This window comes from Dromaius novaehollandiae, chromosome 1, assembly GCF_036370855.1.
Source record: "Dromaius novaehollandiae isolate bDroNov1 chromosome 1, bDroNov1.hap1, whole genome shotgun sequence".
NCBI lineage: Eukaryota > Metazoa > Chordata > Aves > Casuariiformes > Dromaiidae > Dromaius > Dromaius novaehollandiae.
Genome location: NC_088098.1, coordinates 168,938,223 through 168,956,437, shown reverse-complemented (window position 1 = coordinate 168,956,437; position 18,215 = coordinate 168,938,223). Strand labels below are relative to the sequence as shown.

The window sequence follows — 18,215 nt, the reverse complement described above, 5'->3', positions numbered from 1 at the left end:
ATTCTCAAGTACTGCTTTCTGCTTTAGCAGAATCCATTTAAGTTATGTCCAAAAAAAAAAAAAAAAAGAAAAAAAAAGAAAAAAAGAAAAAAGAAAACTAAGATAACTGAATCTTGATTAAGGTTGTTTTCATGAAGTCAGAGGCCACTTTAGTTATTGACTATATTCTATTTGCAGGGCACACTATTAAAACCAAGGTTTAAGTGCTGGCTCAGAGCCCTGGTACTGAACAGTAAATCAGAAAATGAGTGCTACTTTAATGAAAACGTTAGCACCTCACTCATCTATGAGAGATTCTGACCCACATTGATGTGACCTTTTAATGTGGAAAGAGAGGCCTAACCTGGAGTAAGGAGCAGTCTACATTTGTAAGTGAGGCTGCAGGAAGAAGATGCAGTGTACTGCCCTTCTTCTAACCTTGCTGGCACGTCTCCTAGGGATGTAATAAAAATAGACACAACTGGAAGCAACCTAAAGATTACTCCAAATGGTACTAGAGGCTGAGCTGTCTTTCAAAGTATAACTGAAATATAGTAGTAGATGAAAGCTATGTTACTTGTTCTTATCTGTGCCACAAAAGAGACCTCAGATTCTAGGAAATAATCTATGAAATAAAATTTTCAGATAACTTCATGATAACCTCTGGTTCCAATCATCCAATCTGCTCTTTTCTTCCCCTGGAATCTCCTTCTAGCTGAAAATCCACAAATTACTAATTTTTGCTTCTGTTTCTCCAGTACAAAGTATAAAAATTGTATATTCTTTCTTTAACATAAACTCATTGTTGAGAAATATTTCAATTACTTTTCAACAATATTTCTTACTTTAAATTTCATCCAGACACGTCTGGATCAGACCATATACTTAACAGCTCTATCTTACTGTGTCTCTGGCTTACTGTCTGGGCAAATTGCCCATATCTCACACAGCACAGGCAATAATGGTTCAAGCTCTTTGTCACCTGAATTATCTGCCTTGTCAACATCTGCCTGTGAGACTACCCTTGTGACAGTTTTTTAGTTTTGTTTTTTCACTGTCATGAAAGTTACTATATGAAATATGTGGCACAGAGACCTTATTTGACTTTCATGAGTATCATAGATAGCAGTGGTCCTTTCTTAGTTTTCTAGTTTCGGCTGTCTTCTTAGGTTAATTACTCAATGCAAAAGCAAGGCTAAAGACCTCTTGCCTAAGAAAAGTGAGGCAGTGACTGATCATATTTTTTTTTACTAGTGTATTCATTTATCAGTTCAAAATTATGCAGTTTTTTCCATGTCTAAGTCTAGAAGATGGATAGTGCTCTTTGGATTGTTAGCTATTCAATATTTTTATCTTTGTTGGGATTACTTTCCAAGATTTCCGTCCTGTATTACCTGAATTCTTCCCTCTGAGATATATGACTTTATCTTACGACACTGTAAAATGAACCTGATGTGATTGTGCATATTTTGCCGTGGAAAAAAGACTTGTTTATCCTACTAACCTCTTCCTTTATTACAAGCCTTGCAGTAGTCATATGCAGACTTCATCAGTGATGAATTTCCTTCTGAATCACTGATAAAAGTGTTAAACTTTGTAGAAGGAGTAAGAATTGAAGACTGTGTGTATCACTTAATGAAAGATAGCATATTAACATTTTTATATATATATGTTAAATATATATTTATATAAATATATATATATATAAAGATCAGTCCATAATTCACAGCACATAGTATGTGGTATGATAAACTTCTTAATCTAGTCTTAGATCACCAGTCTACATCATTCTCTGGTACTTAAACTTCTACTTGTAAATTTTTGAATAAATATATTATTCAGTTGCTTCTATGAAACAAAATTAAGGCTTGTTTAAAAAAAATATATTGAACATAGAAAAAAACAAGTCTTGCATCAGCTCTATCATTATTTTGGGATCAATGTCAGAACTGTAATGGCTTAAATAACACATTTTATGAGTTTTTAATTACCTAAGTCACCCTGTTCTTTTTTCTTTCTTTTTCTTTCTTTTTTTTTTTTTTAATATTGGCACCTTACTGGGTTTCTGTCAGACAACTGTAACTTCATCAGTTTCAGATACTTAGCAAAAACTGACCTTCATTTTCCAAACCTTTCAGCAGTTAGCTCTTTTAAAATTCTCTAAAACGCATTATCTAGATCTGCTAGAATAAAGATTCTGATATTGATGTTCTTTATTGGTGTCTGAATTATGATCAAGTGGAAAAATTTGATTGCATGATATGAAAACTCTCTTGGCCTCTTGGCTTCCGCCTCCAAACCAGCTAATATTCCATTTATATTTCATGTGTGTCATGGATATGTAAATATAATATATATTTACTGTCAAATATACAGTCAAATCCTGACATTTTAGCAGTCCTCTTATTACTCTTTAATTCTTCTCTCCCCTGCTTCTTCCCTACATTTTCATTTCACTTATGAATTTTCTGATAGTTATTTTTAGCACTGAATCAAAACAACCAAGTTCTTTTTTTCCAGTTGCTTTATGCATTTGTGTGTGTGTGTGCATGTGCACATCTATGTGTATTTATACACGTATATTTATTAGAGAGAGGATATACCATGCCAGTATTTAATGTTGCCACAAATGACAAGCCTACCTACCAGTTCCTCAAAATGTTAATCATGACAGCTATGATATGCATAAACAGAGGGTCCCTTTAGCATCCTTTCAATTGAATATCTTATGAAGTTTATTTTCTTTTCTGTGATTAGTTCATTTCTCAAGATGTTCCTGAAAAAATAGACTTTTCCGGTTTTGAATGCACTATTTTAATTGGAAAGTGCTTTGTTTTTAATGTTTCTAGTCTCTTTAAGTATTAGTAGCATAAGACTGAAAGTTCTCTGAAAAAAATATTTTATTACATATTATGAAGGATTAAAGAAGCTGGTCGTCTTGGTCTCTTGCATGACTAAATGGCCTGTGAGGTACATTTTGTTCTTTTTCTTAGGATATTAATCCGTAAACAATAAAGGTAATTTGTTTTTTAGTTGTCAGTGACTCAGAAAAAGGTCATATGTTTTCCACATAAATTACCATTTTTCCTTGTCCATTTCATCTTTCCTAATAGCTTATAACCTTTTTTTCTTAATATTATAACCACTCAATTCTTTCTACAGAATTTGAATAATACTACTAGAATACATTTGTCCTCATAAAACTCAGAATCCTAGCATACTTGCTTTTGTGCCTTATTTTTTTAGCTCTAAGTAATTGTTCATTTTTTCTCTACTTCCATCTTCCACATTTGTTGGGGAATTCTTCTGTATAAATGCATGTTTGATAGACACGTCTGAGCTACAGGATGAAACATGATTAATTCAGAAGACGTCTTTGGTGAGCTTAGCAATCATGTTCTAGTGCATATGTGAGCACAAACATCACACAAATAGCAAAATGCTCCCATATTAAGTGAGGGCTACTGTCCCTGCAAGTTTTCTTGCTAAATATGGTGGTACTAGAACAAGGATTATCTACCTCTGCTGCCTCATCCCCACTGAGTAAATCACATGTTGCAGTTAACATCAGACTGTTGCTCAGAGGCTGAGGCACCTGGTGTGAACAAGGGGCAATGAGCAAGCCATAACCAAAGTTGGGGTAAGTCAGTGAAGAGGAGAAGAGGGACTTAAATGCACCAAAATGGGCAGTCTAGGCTTGGCTGGGTTGTTCAAGTACAGCTGTCCCCAAGGAGACTGGGCCGGTGGCTCCAGGAGTTTCCAGTGGGGACTCAGCCTGGAGGCCTGCCAGCTGCACAAGAGAGCCAGAAGTTGCTGGGGGTGTTGTCTTACTGCACACACTGAGTCGGAGCTGCAGGATGCCAGCTGAGTAGAAATACAAGGACCCTTTGGCTGGACCAGCCAAGCATCCGTAAGTGTGACTGGGTGTTTGTGTGGCGAGTGAGTGTTTTCCACTGAATTCGTCATCGTTCTTCTCTCTACTTCAGACAACTACTCTCAATAAAACTAAATGGAACATAGCTTGTATCTAACCAGTTACTTCTTTGGATACTGAGATTTGACTGAATTTTTTGAAATGTCTATTTTCAGATTAGATGAATCACATCTTGAGAGCTTCTGTTTTTCTCCTCTGAGTATAAAGCAAGACTAGAATAACAAGATGAGAAGTAAATGACATGTACATAGCAAAATACTGCAATTAAACTGACTGTCTCTATATCCCTATACCCCATAAAAGGGTATAAGGGCTTTGAGTGGGAGCAATTCTCCTTCTGTTCCATCTCACTACCGAAGGCAGTGAAAAGAAATCTCAAGTTAACTTGATTCTTTTCTTTGCTACGTATAGACTAATTTGAAGAACTACATTTTACATATTTTATCAGAATTGGATGCCTAAAAGCATTTACTTTGCAAAGCACTGAACACAAGGACAAAGTGTTTTGCACCACCACCACCACCACAATGGTATCAGAGGGTGTCCTGATCCAGTATCAGGAGGGTTTCGTTACGATCCCAAGGACGAGATTAAGACGCTATAACCGGTCAAATGTCGTACAACCTCTTAACTTTATTTTCAATGAAGTGGGGAGAAAAGGTGGGGAAAAGCGAAGGGGAGAGGGGAAAAGGGTAAGGGGAAAAGATAGAGAAAGCTGGAAAAGGAGAAAAGAAAGTAGCTACCGCCACTTCGAGTCCGATGATGTTCTGCTGACTCTGCGCGAGATATCCAGTCGTTGCAAACAAGCCCCCCCCCCCCCCAATTCACATAGTCTGCAGTTTTTATAGGTTCTTGCCCCGCCTCTGGGAGGTGCTTCCTCACTTCCCATGCAGATTAGCTGTCATGCGCAGTCCGCCCTCTTGGAACCTTCCAGAAACGGGCTGGGGGCACATGGGCGTCTCCTGCTCATGCGCAGATGGCAAATGTGTATGTGCGGTTTGTGCCAGACGTGCTGTTCCCCTAGAAGCCACATTCTGCCCTTTTTCTGCCTTTTTTCCCCTGTGCAGGTACACGAGGTTGTTTACCTCGCGGATGGCTCCCGGGGGCGCCGGCGCGGCATTGCCTGACGCGCCTCGGCAGCGGCGGCTCTGCAGCAGCGCCAGCAATGTTGAGACAAAACCGCATTTAGTGCTGGTTCTCTACAGAGGGTTAAAACTTAACTCATAATGCAAAGTTCAAAGGTCCATCCAGCCAACATTCCTATGATTCCTATCATAATTACTGCCAGAAATAGTCTTATCTAGATGCTATCTAGCATTAGACATTAGGCTACACATAGAATAAAGGCCAGATGAATCAAGGCTAAAATGAAACAGTTCCTTATTTCAGTTATTAGGCTGTAGCATTATTTTAGATTATGGACCCAGGAGAGCCTGGGTCTGCATAGGTACCATAGCACACCTTAATATTAGAGTTTTTGTTCAAATCAGAGCATGCTTTTGAAGCACAGTCCGAATTGTTCCCACTGACTGTTTATTATGGAGGGCAGCAGAACTGAATTTCTTCTGGATTAAAGTGAGCTGGAAGATTTTCTCCAAGAGTACACTTCATACACACAGGTCGCAGATGGGCATTTGGTCCATGGGACAAGACTAACAAGTCTGAATTTTAAAGAAACAGAAATAATAAAGCTGTGAGACATGTTCTCAGCGTCAGCACTCTCTACTTATTGACTGGCATTAGTCCACACAATAAGTTAGCATAGCGGTGCACTTTTATAGAGGCCTGCAATGATGATGCCCCCCCCCCCTTAATTTCATCCCAGGTACTGAGAGATTTCAGGACTTACTTTCTTAGGATTGGAAGAAAACTGAAGGATACTGCTAGAAGAACCATCTTTTATAGGTTTACCTGGGAATATGGGAAAAATGTATTAGGGCATATATATAAACCTTGACATTTTAATCAAAACCTGCATGTATCAGTTATGTATATTTGATCTGTGTCTTCCTCCTGATTACAATATCTTAAACAAGAGTTACTGAGGGATAAGTAATTGCTTTTTCATAAATTCAACAGATGACCCTGTAGACGTGTAACTACTTGCTTGACTGCAAATTGTCTATTTACCCTTCTTCATGGTCTGTCTGGCAAGGTTAATTACATGAAATCAAAGAAAAGCTTTTTGGCTTTTCCTACTCAAATGAGACTAAATGTATACATGGTCTTCATATTACAGCCACTGGAGACATGTGACCCCTTGCCAGGTGGTTTACTATATCATCAAACAATCAGGCAAGGGCAGCAAAGGCATGATCTTTACTGGAGTCTACCAGAGGAACTGACACTTCTCTGATCTACTAAATTAAAAACACAGGTCTGCTTATTGAGGTCGCCTCAGACATCTTAATTCCTCCTCTTTGGCCCATAGTAGATCCCTAGGAGATGAGGAAGGCTACTTGTTACAGGTAGTCCCTATGGCAATGCTAAGCAATTCATATCCATCCCAGCAGATCTTACATTTGGCAACATCTGACATCTGTTACAATTATCACTTTAATTTTAAAGTTCATGCACTGATATCAGTTGTTAAGATAAATGATTACATTAGTAATTTAAAAATTTGATGCTCTATTGCTGTCTTTCTGGTAAGACATTTGAAGCACTGCTCTTCTGGATGAAAATATTTATTGCTAAGATTCAGATGTAATTAGCTTAAGGGAAAAGATATAAAAGGAGTGTAACTTAAATCTCATGGATAGGAGGAGTACAGCACAGATTCTTTTAAACTGTCTGCAGTTTTCCAAGCAGGAATAGAATTGCATCAAATATGACTTTGTTGACAGGTAAGAGTTCTGAATTTCTAAAAACAATTCTGTGATGTAAACTTTTGATGAAAAAGTTAAAAAGTCATATTTTGAAGAGAAATAGAAATACTCTAACTCAGTATCCTTAATTTTCTGCCATATCCTTAATTTTCTGCCATTCCTTTTTATCGTTGGCATTTTAAGGTGCAAATCAGCTCCTTCTCTATCTTCAAAAAAATATATGGTATATTATACCTCTGTTCTCAGCAAATCTGAATTTATGAAACTCCAGTAAAACCTGATCCCCATCATTTTAGACTGCTTCTTATGTAAGTAGCTTTTTTTTAAAAAAGAAAGACTTAAAAACTTTTTCATTTTAATATATTTTCAGTTAAATATTTTATGTTCTGTTTTGAGATGAACAGAGAAGAGGCTTACAAATATTATTGTGTATCATACAAAGTAATAGAAATGCTAGCTGTGACTGAATCCTAATTTAAGATCTTTGTTCTAGATAATTCAATGGAAACTTTGCAGTCAGTATGAAAGATTTTGGCATCTCAGTGGTAAGAAACACAGTCCCTAGCTGGCCCGTGATTGCCATGGCTATTGGACTCATGCTGGTAATGTCTCAGTTTGGTTAAATGAGACAGCTGGGCTTGAAGCAATTACTCAGCCTTTCTGTATCTAATTTACATGGTAGGTCAGTAATCATTTTTGTGCATCATAATTGTATAAGTATGAATTGAACAAGGAAGTTACTTGGTGCAAAAGATAGAATTCATCTGACAAAATGTAGGCATCTGCCTCTGAAACAGTCCCCCAACCTCCCTCTGTGGTCGCAGGAAGAAAGAATTCTTGTTTCTCTCCACTGACTGGAAAAGGAGCTCAGGTATGGATAGATTTTATTGCGCCCAAAAGAAAAGAGCAAATCCTTTCACTATCACATTTATGTTTCTTTTCTGCAGCAGAGCGTAACTATAATCCTTGTACTTAATGGATGGAAGTACTTGTATATTTTAAGGTACAGAGGATCTGAAATAATCTAATCTGGTGGCTTGCATATCTTGGACTATTGAGTTTCATTCATTACTCTTGAACTCAGTGACTTGTCTGACTACAGTAAACCTTCCAGAAAGAAAAGTAGTCTTGAAATGAAGGTGTCAAAGGATAGAGAATCTGTTTTGTGGAACATCACAAGAATTAACAACAAGAAGCAGGAGCCAACTGATTCAGATTACAAATGATATACACCCTTCAAATGATGGACAGTAACCACTGGCACGAAAGAACAAAGGAAATTGTACTTTAATACTTGTTTTGCTTTCCTTGGAAGATTGCAATAATATTTGAGCATTAAAACTCTAAACAAAGCATAAATTATATGAGGCAGGGGTTCCTAAACTGTTACGCGTAACACTAATGGCATGCAAGCCACAGGCCAGCACAGAGCTGCTTCTGCTGCAGTCTTCATGTGCAAGACAGGGCTCAGAGCAGTTGCTGCTGCTGCCTCACACCACTTCTGAGGCCATTGTTAATCCCCAGCTTCTAGCAGATGCTTGGGAGAGCAGAATGCCTGGAAATGAGTAAGGCATACTTGCCCATTTGTCATGATACAGAGACAGTGTAAAGGGATGGGGCTCTTTGTATTCAGCTCAGTTTTGTGTTTAGAAACTCGGATCAAGTCTTAGGGATCAAGATTGTTTTCATAAAAAGTGATGCTTTAATGGGAAACATATTCAGCGTCCAAAATGTAGAGCAGCCCAAGTGAAATCAGAATAGGATGAGCCTCTAAGAAGATAAACTTATTTTTGCCTGCTAAAAATTACAATTTTATCTCTGTAAATTTTGTATATAAGATAGCAATAGCAAACTTCACTAAACTTTGTTTCTTGTTTTAACTGTTGCTGATAACTTCAGTTGCCTGAAAACCTGCATGCAAATAAAGAACAAGACGGGGAGCATGTCAGAGCTGCTTTCTGTGGAAGCATTGCTGTGAAGCAGCTTGTCTGTATGCATGGTTCTAGTGGCTGCTTGCCCAGGAATTTAGAAAATAGAAGAGTAAATGGACCAACTGTGGGAGCATTGTGCAACCTTCAATCAGTACTATATTAATTAGAACTGAGCCTGGATGATTTTAACTCTGCCTTTCCATCAGGAGCAGTTCGAGAAGGAGAAGGGGTGCTGACCTTTGGAGTCTGATGTCAATAGCGTTGCCAGATCAAATCTCTTAAGAAAGACCATTTTGTCGTACCTGGAGATAGATGATGGGGCTTTCACTCCCCTCACCCTTCACTATGGGAATCTATCTCCTGACTATAAATCAGTCACTGCCTCCAGGAATAAAAAGTGCAGAATTTTATGGGAACGGTCAGAATCCTGAGGCTTGAAGTTGGGTGCTGTGGGGTGTAATGAGTTGGGCAGCCTGAACCTAACAGTTACAGGGAAGCTAGGAAGCTTGATCTAGAGTTCAGAACTGAGCTCCAGGCCTGCTTGGTTTTGACAGAATTGAACCCACGTCTTCCAGTCATTGGGCAAACAGCTTAAAGACAGGACTTGAGTACTACTATGTAGCTAGGAATGGAAAACTAGTGAGTCCAAAAGAAAAGAAAAAAAAAAAGTAAGAATGATAGCCTCATTCTGGTTAGCGACAAGGACACTGTTCTATGCCTCCCCTTTCAGCTACACAAGTAATTTAAAGAGTATTAAATGAAAAATGTAACACAATCCAGGGACTCTTGACCCCAGCTGTTTCAGTTAACAGATTTGTCTCATTTTAGTGACCTAAATAACAACAATAATTCACTTGAAGTGCTCCATTTTTTTCTGTTATGTAAGACTTTGCTTCTCTTTACAAGTAGTGAAGTTATGGCAGATTAGCACAAATGATACAGACTAACAATACAGCCACAATTCCCCATAGTGGAAAATCCTATTCCCCAAACTATTAAAGCTGAAACGGTTTTGAGCAGTATTTATGAGCAAACCACCAACTTAAACATTGCATTGTCAAAGTCATTAGGAATCTTAACATGATTTTGAGAGGAGAATGTTTCCCTCTCTTCCATCTTTATTTTCCCCTGCAGTGATTTCATGAGATTTTTTTTTTCCCAAGTGCTTGTTCACATGTTTTTTGGATGTGTCTCACATGTTTGTACAAGTGAATAAATTCTCCTGAGACTGTGTACACACAATTAGAGCAATAAAGATGAAACGATAACTGATTTGATGGCTTTATGTCAACCAAACCAAATAAAAAAAAGGAAAGAAATTAGCAATAGGCAGAAACAAGTTCTTTACAGCATAAATCAGGATTAAAGATTGGATTTTGTAATCTTTATTTATGGTGAGTAATATTTTATGGTCAGTCTGATTTTAGATTTTATGAGTAAGTACTGTTTAGCATTAGTTAAGATTGTCAAATGAGGTCCTGCATATTGGATAACATTATATCAACAAGCACAGTGCTGCACCAAATAGAATAGATACATAATTAAATAAGCAAGTATTCAACAGCTGAAGTGATACAAAAACAAAGTAAAACTCATGAAATTCAATAAATTAAAAAAAAAAGGTAAAATGTAAAAGGCACTGGAAGCTAGCTTCAGGGTTGAAATAAAAAATTAAAAATGTAGTTGTAGTTAATTGCATATATTCAAATCAATATCTGGAATAAATTGTGAAAAATGTCTATAAAAGGTTGAAAGTGTCCCAAAAAACATCACTCTATAATGTAATTCAGAATAATGTGCACTGAGGCTATACCTACACATAAAATTAATTCATTGGATTTTCTACAGACTTGAAGGACAAGACTTATATAAATGTATCATAATATGCATTACAGTCGTCCTCAAACCCATGGCCATAGTATGAAAAAAGAGCTATTTCTCAAAATATGTATACATATATTTTAATAGAAAGCATTATTTGCCGCTATTTTTTCAGTATCTTTTCAGTTTTTGCATTCTCTGTTTATGGAAAGTCTGGGTATTACTTTGTTTCCTGGAAGAGAAGGAAATTACTTGTTTTGTAGTTTTTTCTTTTTAATGAAGTTTGCATAATGTCCAGCTGTCTAGCAATGAATAAATAAATAAATAAAAGCCAAATGCAAATCCATGTAATCTCAAAAGATTACGGTATGTTCAAAGGCAAATATTTGTTTATGGGCAGTACATCATGTTGCTGAAACTTTTGCATGGAATTTGTATGTTACCTGGAGAAATAACATGATTAATATTTAATAGTCTTGCTTCCCTATGATTAATGCTAGGAAATGTGATATACCTATTACTTCAAGACTAGTAAGCCAATAACCGTGATTTGCCATCAAGATAACAGTGCTCCCCCTGTGCAGGAGAAACTTCTCCCATTAAAGTCCTAAAAATGCTCCAGCAAATTTCTGTGCTACAAAGTCTGCTGCCTCTTCCTGGTGGGTCTTTTCTTATGAATCACAAGTTTACCTTTTGGAAGCTACCAAATAACAGATAAGTGAAATTACAAATTACTGCTGTTGTCTCTGGCAGGAATTGTGTACTGTGTTGAGTAACTCTGAGCCAGGCTGATGAACAGGGACTGCAGGCCTCCAGCTGAACTGAACAAAGTTGGATTTGCAGCACACGTGTGACTGGCATTCATATGTATGCTACCTACATCAAAAGGCCATGGAAAGCTAAAGGATCTCCAAACATGGCAAGAATGCATCCAACATCCACAAAATCAATGTATATGTAAAATGAACAGTGTATATGAAAAACAGTGTAAATGCAAAATGAATAAAAATATTTTGTAACTAATCAGCAAATTTGTAATGCCATACATCAGAATGTATGTTTTTCACAGGTAAACATATTAAATTTTAGCTTTATCTCATGGCCACTAGTTTCCTTTTATTGATTGGTCAGTTGTTTGATGCTATTTTGTTATTTGCTAGATTACTAAATAAAGGCCATCATAAACAGAAGTCTAGTCTTAAATCGAACATAGAGACTGGAGAGAACAATGGGCCCTGGCTAATGGAAGAGACAGCCCTTAGAAATACAGCTTGCAGTAAAAGCCCTAGAGAAAATGTTACGGTCTAAACTGGATTTTGAGTTTATACAAAATATTCATGCCATCTAGCTTTTCTTTGAGAAGGAAGTGGATGAGAGGATAACAACACTGTTAAGAGTGCTCTGTTGCTTCCATAAATGAATGCTGTGTGCTTTGAATCTGTAAGATAAAACTGGAGATGAAGAAGTATTTATCTGTCTTCATTTGTTTTCCTTTTATTCTGTTTTTGGCTGTTGCTCACTTGTTTTGGAGGAAGTCTTTTGGGAACTGTATTAGAAATTATCCTGGGAAGAAAAGGATAATTTTCTTAATTGCTGTAGAACTGGGTAGGCAGATAACAACACTAAGACAGTAATAAAAACAGCATTGCAATACTGTATGGGCTGTACTGTAAAGTGATACGACTCCAGGAGAAATAGGTAGAAAGTTCTTTGATTTTAAATCAATTTACAAAACTTGCCTTATGGCTTTGTTCAGAGGAGTAGAAATAAAATGCTTGCTATCTCTGAAATGAAAGTGTTGTTTTCGAAGAAGATAGACCTCTCCATGTCTGTTTTGGGACAATCCTATACAGTACCAATAGCTGAACTCAGGGATGAGGGAACATAGACTATAGTCTGACGAAATGACCGTTCAGCTGGTAAGGTAAAATGAAGGGATCTTGAACTGTCAGAAAGCATATCCTTGCTATATACCTTCCAGATATCTTACTTCTTCATTTTCCTAATGTTAGGTAATAAGAATTCAGAAAGGTCATCATTGCCCATAATGTGAAAAAATAACTTAGTGTTACTTTTCTAGGCCAGGTTAGATCGGAAGTTCTGGAAAGTAGAATATCTTTGAACTTGTAATCCAGGCAAACCTAGAACAGAAATTTCAAAAACTAGATGTGGTTCATGTCAAAATTTTTATTCTATTGTTTTGGTTTGATTATAAAAAATATCTAACTGAAATCATGCTCAAATAGCTAATAATGACAAATTCTACTTTCTCCCAGGCAGGACAAAATCTATGGAGGTACTAATATACAAACAAGAAAGATTAAGCTACTGTGGATCTTGATATCTTATCATTCATGCTTAGTCTGCCACTTGATTGAGGTAGCTTAGACCAATATATTTCACTTATAATTGAGGCTGACTACGTATTTCTTCACTGTCAACTACAGCTTTAAAGTAGATGTGTTAATACATGGTAGCAAAATTGCTGTCATGTACCCTTACTTTGAAACAGTAACTGCAGAAGCCTGAGACAGAGAAGAATCTGCATCTCCAGCCATGCGTCCCTCTGCATGAGAAATTCAATCAATGGGATGAAAGCAGCATGGGAAGCAAACAATTTCTCCAATATTAATGATATAAAGCCAACAAACTGTGATGTAAGCTGGAGAAAGCAGGAGGAAAATCTAGCTATCCAGGAGCAAACCAGAATGAACACATCTTGGTTATACTCCTTTGACGATTGCTCTGTTGTAAGTTGAAATCTTCCATTTTGACACAGAAAGCCTACCATGTCTGAGCCTAATTTGGATATTTATTTTGTCCTTTTATAATTGAATGATGCTTAGTTCTAAGAGAACTTTTTATTCTAAATTAAACATTACATCCTTCATGAATAAATATTTATTCATTGCATACAGTCTTTTTCATTACCACAGACTGTTTAGTTTTCAGACTGAAAAAGGTAAATTCATCAAAGAATGCAGGTACCAGAATGAAACAAAAACATCCATTTGTATAATTGTAATGGCGACAAGCAGCCCAGGCTAACAGCAAGAATAATGACTGATTTCTTTTCTTCCAAAATCTGCAGTAAGGAAAATTTGAAAGCATCCAACATTTCTAGTGAGAATATATTAGATCTGGGTATCTTTTAGCACCTGGAGTTCAGATTGAGCCCTTATCTAGCTGTAATATATTTATTCATAAAACTGGTCAAAACCCTTGAGGCTACATGTTTATTTGTATACTAAATAGAGCTTTGGAACTTTTCTGGGCACTGGAATGAGACTTGATGTGCTGTTAAAGTGTTAGAGCAGTTCCTGACATGCCTTTAGGCTACATTGACTATGATTACAACAGTCTTTTTTCAGTCTGACACTGCCACAAGTCATGTTTCTGCAGACACAGTGATATCACCTGCATAACTTAGATTTCAGATCATACTAACTGTTAGAGTCACAATGAAATTAACAGAAGTATTATTCTCCATAATGAAAAAAGAAAAATCTTTTGTTCAAGGCAGACAGACATACATATGATATCACATTTACATTTTTATTACTTGCACTGATTTGGAAGACTACTGATGAACTGCAACTCATACCAAAACATTTTTCACTCAAATGGTTCACTCCAGATATTGAGACCCACAGATACGAGAGGGAAAACACTGTAAAAGAGAAAATGATGAATTATACCATTCTTCAATTACACTCTCAGACCACCTCTACATATCATTTTTATGTAATATAACCCCAGCTAGATGCTTGTCAAAAACAGAAAAAGACAGACTGGTACAATGTAACCGAAGATTATACTGCAATACTTCTCCTTAAGTGTTCAATAAGTTTGCAAAATTTTGAAAATAATTTTACAAATAAATAAATTTGCAGATGTCAGTTTTGACATTTTCACAGTATTACTCAATTTGAAAAATAGATCTTAAAATCTCGCCTCCCTTCCTTTCCCTTCCTTTCTCTCTCTATTTGTTGAACTGTTATTGAATTTTCTTTAATCTTCCTATACAATTTTCTGTATCACGTTATGCCATGTTTTACTCCTCATCTGTTAAAGGATTTTAAATTAAATACTAGAATAGAAGCCAATGTTCTCCTGTTTACAGTTTCCTCGGTCCATTTATACTCATCTATTTTGTACAAAATATTTATGTTTCAAGAGAGAAAAAGGGATTATGATGAGGGCTAGAGAGGCCAGATTATGGTGAAACTGTGCATTTGTGTGTAAATTCATAAAAGGAAATGAATTTTCTTTAACAATTATCCCACAACATTCATAAACTACTGATTAGGCTAATCCTGTGATATGTAGGTTCACATTCATTTTGACAGTGGGTTTGTTACATCCAAGTAAAAGCGTTAGCCAGTAAGATCTGCTGTTAAAGGAAAAAAAAAAAAAAAAAAGCATCCCACACACCTCTGGTTTTATAAGTATGGCTCTCAAAGGATTTTTTTTTTTTTTTTCAGTTGTGGCCACTTGACATATTCAAAATATTTTTTGCAAATCTTTTTGCCTTTATTGAAACAGCATTTTTTAATAATAGATCATTTTTAAAAGTGCTTCTTCCTTATTGCTGTGCACATTGTCTACATAAGGAAATACGGCTAACAGCTTGAGTGTATTTATGATCAGGATTTGTTCTGATGAGTATAAGAACCTCTTTCAAACCATGGATAACATGATTACTAATGCTTTGTGGGGACTGTATTTGAATCTTAGATTTCCTGGCTAGAACCAAGGTTAAATTTAGGGTTAGGATTAGTATAAAGTTTGGCAAGAGGTTGACAAACATTATTAAAGCACAGCATAAAGAGGGGTTGTTTGACAAACTTCACAACAACAGCATTCGCTAGTCTACGTACTACTGATTTAATATTAAAATGTTTATTATTTTGAATAAGAGAGGATTTCATCTGTTAGAGCCCACTAAATATAAATATACACACTCATATTTATATGCATATATATAACTCCTAGAAACTCAGGTTTTCAACCATAAAATAATGAAGGCTTGCGCTGACATTGCTAGGATGTGAACCTATGATTTAAAGTAGTATAGATTACTAAATCTGCTAAATCACTCGTTTAGCCACTGATTAGTAAAGAAAAACTGTATACTATCTCTAATATAAGTAATCTGTGGCATTAAGATTAAAAAAGAAACAGTTCTGCATATTTTCATTGTTTAATAGACCTTTCCATTCCATTTAACCAATAGACTTTTCTGTTCCTGTTTTCTAGTTCTACTTTTCCTTGCTGCTCGAGAAGAGCTTTTTTTTTTTAAAAAAAAAGAATGCTTAGCTTATACTGGTTTCACTGAGATATTGCCATATAATTTTAATTCATTTTTAATTAAAAATAGAACATCTCTTATCTACTTAAAAATGCCTAGCCAGTCTTCAAAGGTATGTAATTCATATAGTTAAAATAGATTAATGAAATTTCATGTTTCATTAAATTAAAGTGTTATTATATGCCAGTTTTCTTACTTTTTAATCTAATGCAAATATCACAAACAGTTTAGGGGAGATGGACATAAAATCCAAATATATTGCATATTTCTTAAAAGAATTATGTAGTTTGTATAGACCTAGACTGTATTTTTGCAACTCATTAAAGTAAAAGTTAATGTGGTATTTTGCTATTTCACTGTATGTCATGAAATACTTTTCAGATTTAAAATTCCTTTGCTCAAAAAGAGATGGAGTAAGGTCTAGACTTAAAGAGAATTTAGGTAACCAAATTTTAACTTTGACAAAATTTAGCTGCCTTAATCCAAAGGGGAATGCCAAGACACTGTTCCCATAATTTCTTAGGTTGTTAGAGGCTATTGTCACTGCAGATCTTCCTGGTAAAATTAGGTGCTTAAAGATCTGCTCATGTGTGTTGGTGTTTTATTGGTTTGATTATATCAATGTCCATTTGCTCATTTTGGGTTCATGCAGGTGCAGGGAAGTAGATTACCTGTAAAGGGAGGGTACGGGGTATGTAAAAGGATCTCTGTAAAGCTAAGCCCAAGATATTTTGTACTTCCTCATGCAAATTAGCTGGGTGGGAGCTTAGTGGTTCCTGCTTCATGCTCTTCCTCCTCATATGTTTTTTCTTCTCCCAAATCAGAACTGTTTTCTGAGCTTTTTTTCTACATGTTCTGTTCAACAAAAACAGAACAAAACAAAAACCAGCAGATCACGCAGCTCAGTGACGGAGTAAGGGGTGTGGTAACCCTCCAGAACAGACACACACTTCACTTCAGCACCGTCTCCTCTGCTCGGGCAATGTCCACGTGTCCCAGTGCAGCACAGCCCTTCGGCTCTCTCTTACCTACTCCAATATTAGAGAAAGACAGTGATGTTTCACAGCAGCCCTTGTCATGTAGCTCTCACTTCCTCTGCCAGTTTTCACCAGTCTCATTACAGGACATACAGCCCTTGGTATGGTTCACAGTCAATATTTTTCTTCTCAGTTCAAATTCTTTCCAGGATTTTTTCAGGCTTGCAGAGTGTGTTTTACAAATTAGCTGCAAGTCAGAAGGCTAATGTACAGTTCCAGCTATTATAACTAAAGATTTAACTTAAATGTCAAATCCTGCTCCATGAGGAGATTGTATATTTGTTCCAACTCTGAGCATGTAAGAAAATTTAAGCAAAAGAAATTAATTCTGACATTGGATTGTAGGAGTTTGCATTATTACTTCTGTGGGACTGGAAAGAAAGTCAGTTGGTAAAGATGAACAGTGGAGCATATAAAGATTGTTCTATCAAATTTCCCATGCTTTCTCTACAAAACTGAATATTGTATAACAATAAACATAGAGAACTAATATGTGATAATATTTTCTGTAAATAGAAATGTAACTATCTTTATGAGAAACCATAATTATTCAAGTAATTTTTTTTTCCTTTTGCAGATATATAGTGTATTTGAAAATAAACGAGCTAGCATTTAACAGTTGTGCCCTTGTAGCTGCAGCAATCTAGGAAGAAGAATACTGGGATAGCTTATGTAGAAAAATAATCCCAACAAACCCCCCAAAACAAGACAAAACTCCAAAGCTTTCTCAGGTAGTGGAGGTGTTAAAGACTTTGTTCTACGGTACATTGCAATTTTTTCCCCCTCCACCTCCTGCTAACCCCTCATTATGCCACAAGAATCAATTACTTCTCTCCCTTTCTCTCTGTGTGTGTAGTTTCACAAGACAATGGCTTTTCTTTCAAAGCCAGCTTAAAGCAGCCTGGCCTTTTGCTTCCCTTGATCATAATTCACCTGTGCAACTGCTTGAGAAGCAGCTGTAAACTGGCTCACTGAAATTACCTGCAATGGGAAAAATAAACCATTTTGACCCTTACAGTCAGCTACATCTGTGAAGGGGTGGAAAAGGAGACAAGACAGGTAGTTCATAAACTGGCATTGCTGAAAAAACAGCCCTGTGAAATTACATATTCTACTCTATGAGCTTTATGCGTTATTTCTCTCCTTGCTAACCTGTCGCTCTACCTCAAATGCTAACCACCTTTTTCTGTCAAACTGGTCAGTTAAAATAATGAATGGAGTTTCATGGCAACTGTTTGCAGTATTTTTACAGTATCAAGTTTGGTTCTTCCATTCCAAACCTGAAGAATGCCTGAAAAAGTTTGCTTGCTTTATTTTTTCCCCAAAGTATTTCAGCAGGTCTAATAAAAGATATTGTCTCCCCTCAGGTTTTGG

At 36.3% G+C, this 18,215-nt stretch overlaps 1 long non-coding RNA gene across 1 annotated transcript in view; it reads left to right on the top strand.

The window, feature by feature from the left end:
* LOC112989017 (uncharacterized) overlaps window positions 1-11,594 on the top strand; it is a 41,413-nt gene extending 29,819 nt beyond the window's left edge. Inside the window, exon 4 of the long non-coding RNA XR_010387191.1 lies at window positions 11,247-11,594. This is a non-coding gene — a long non-coding RNA (uncharacterized LOC112989017). The remainder of the gene's footprint in view (window positions 1-11,246) is intronic.
* The last annotated feature ends 6,621 nt before the right edge of the window (window positions 11,595-18,215 follow it).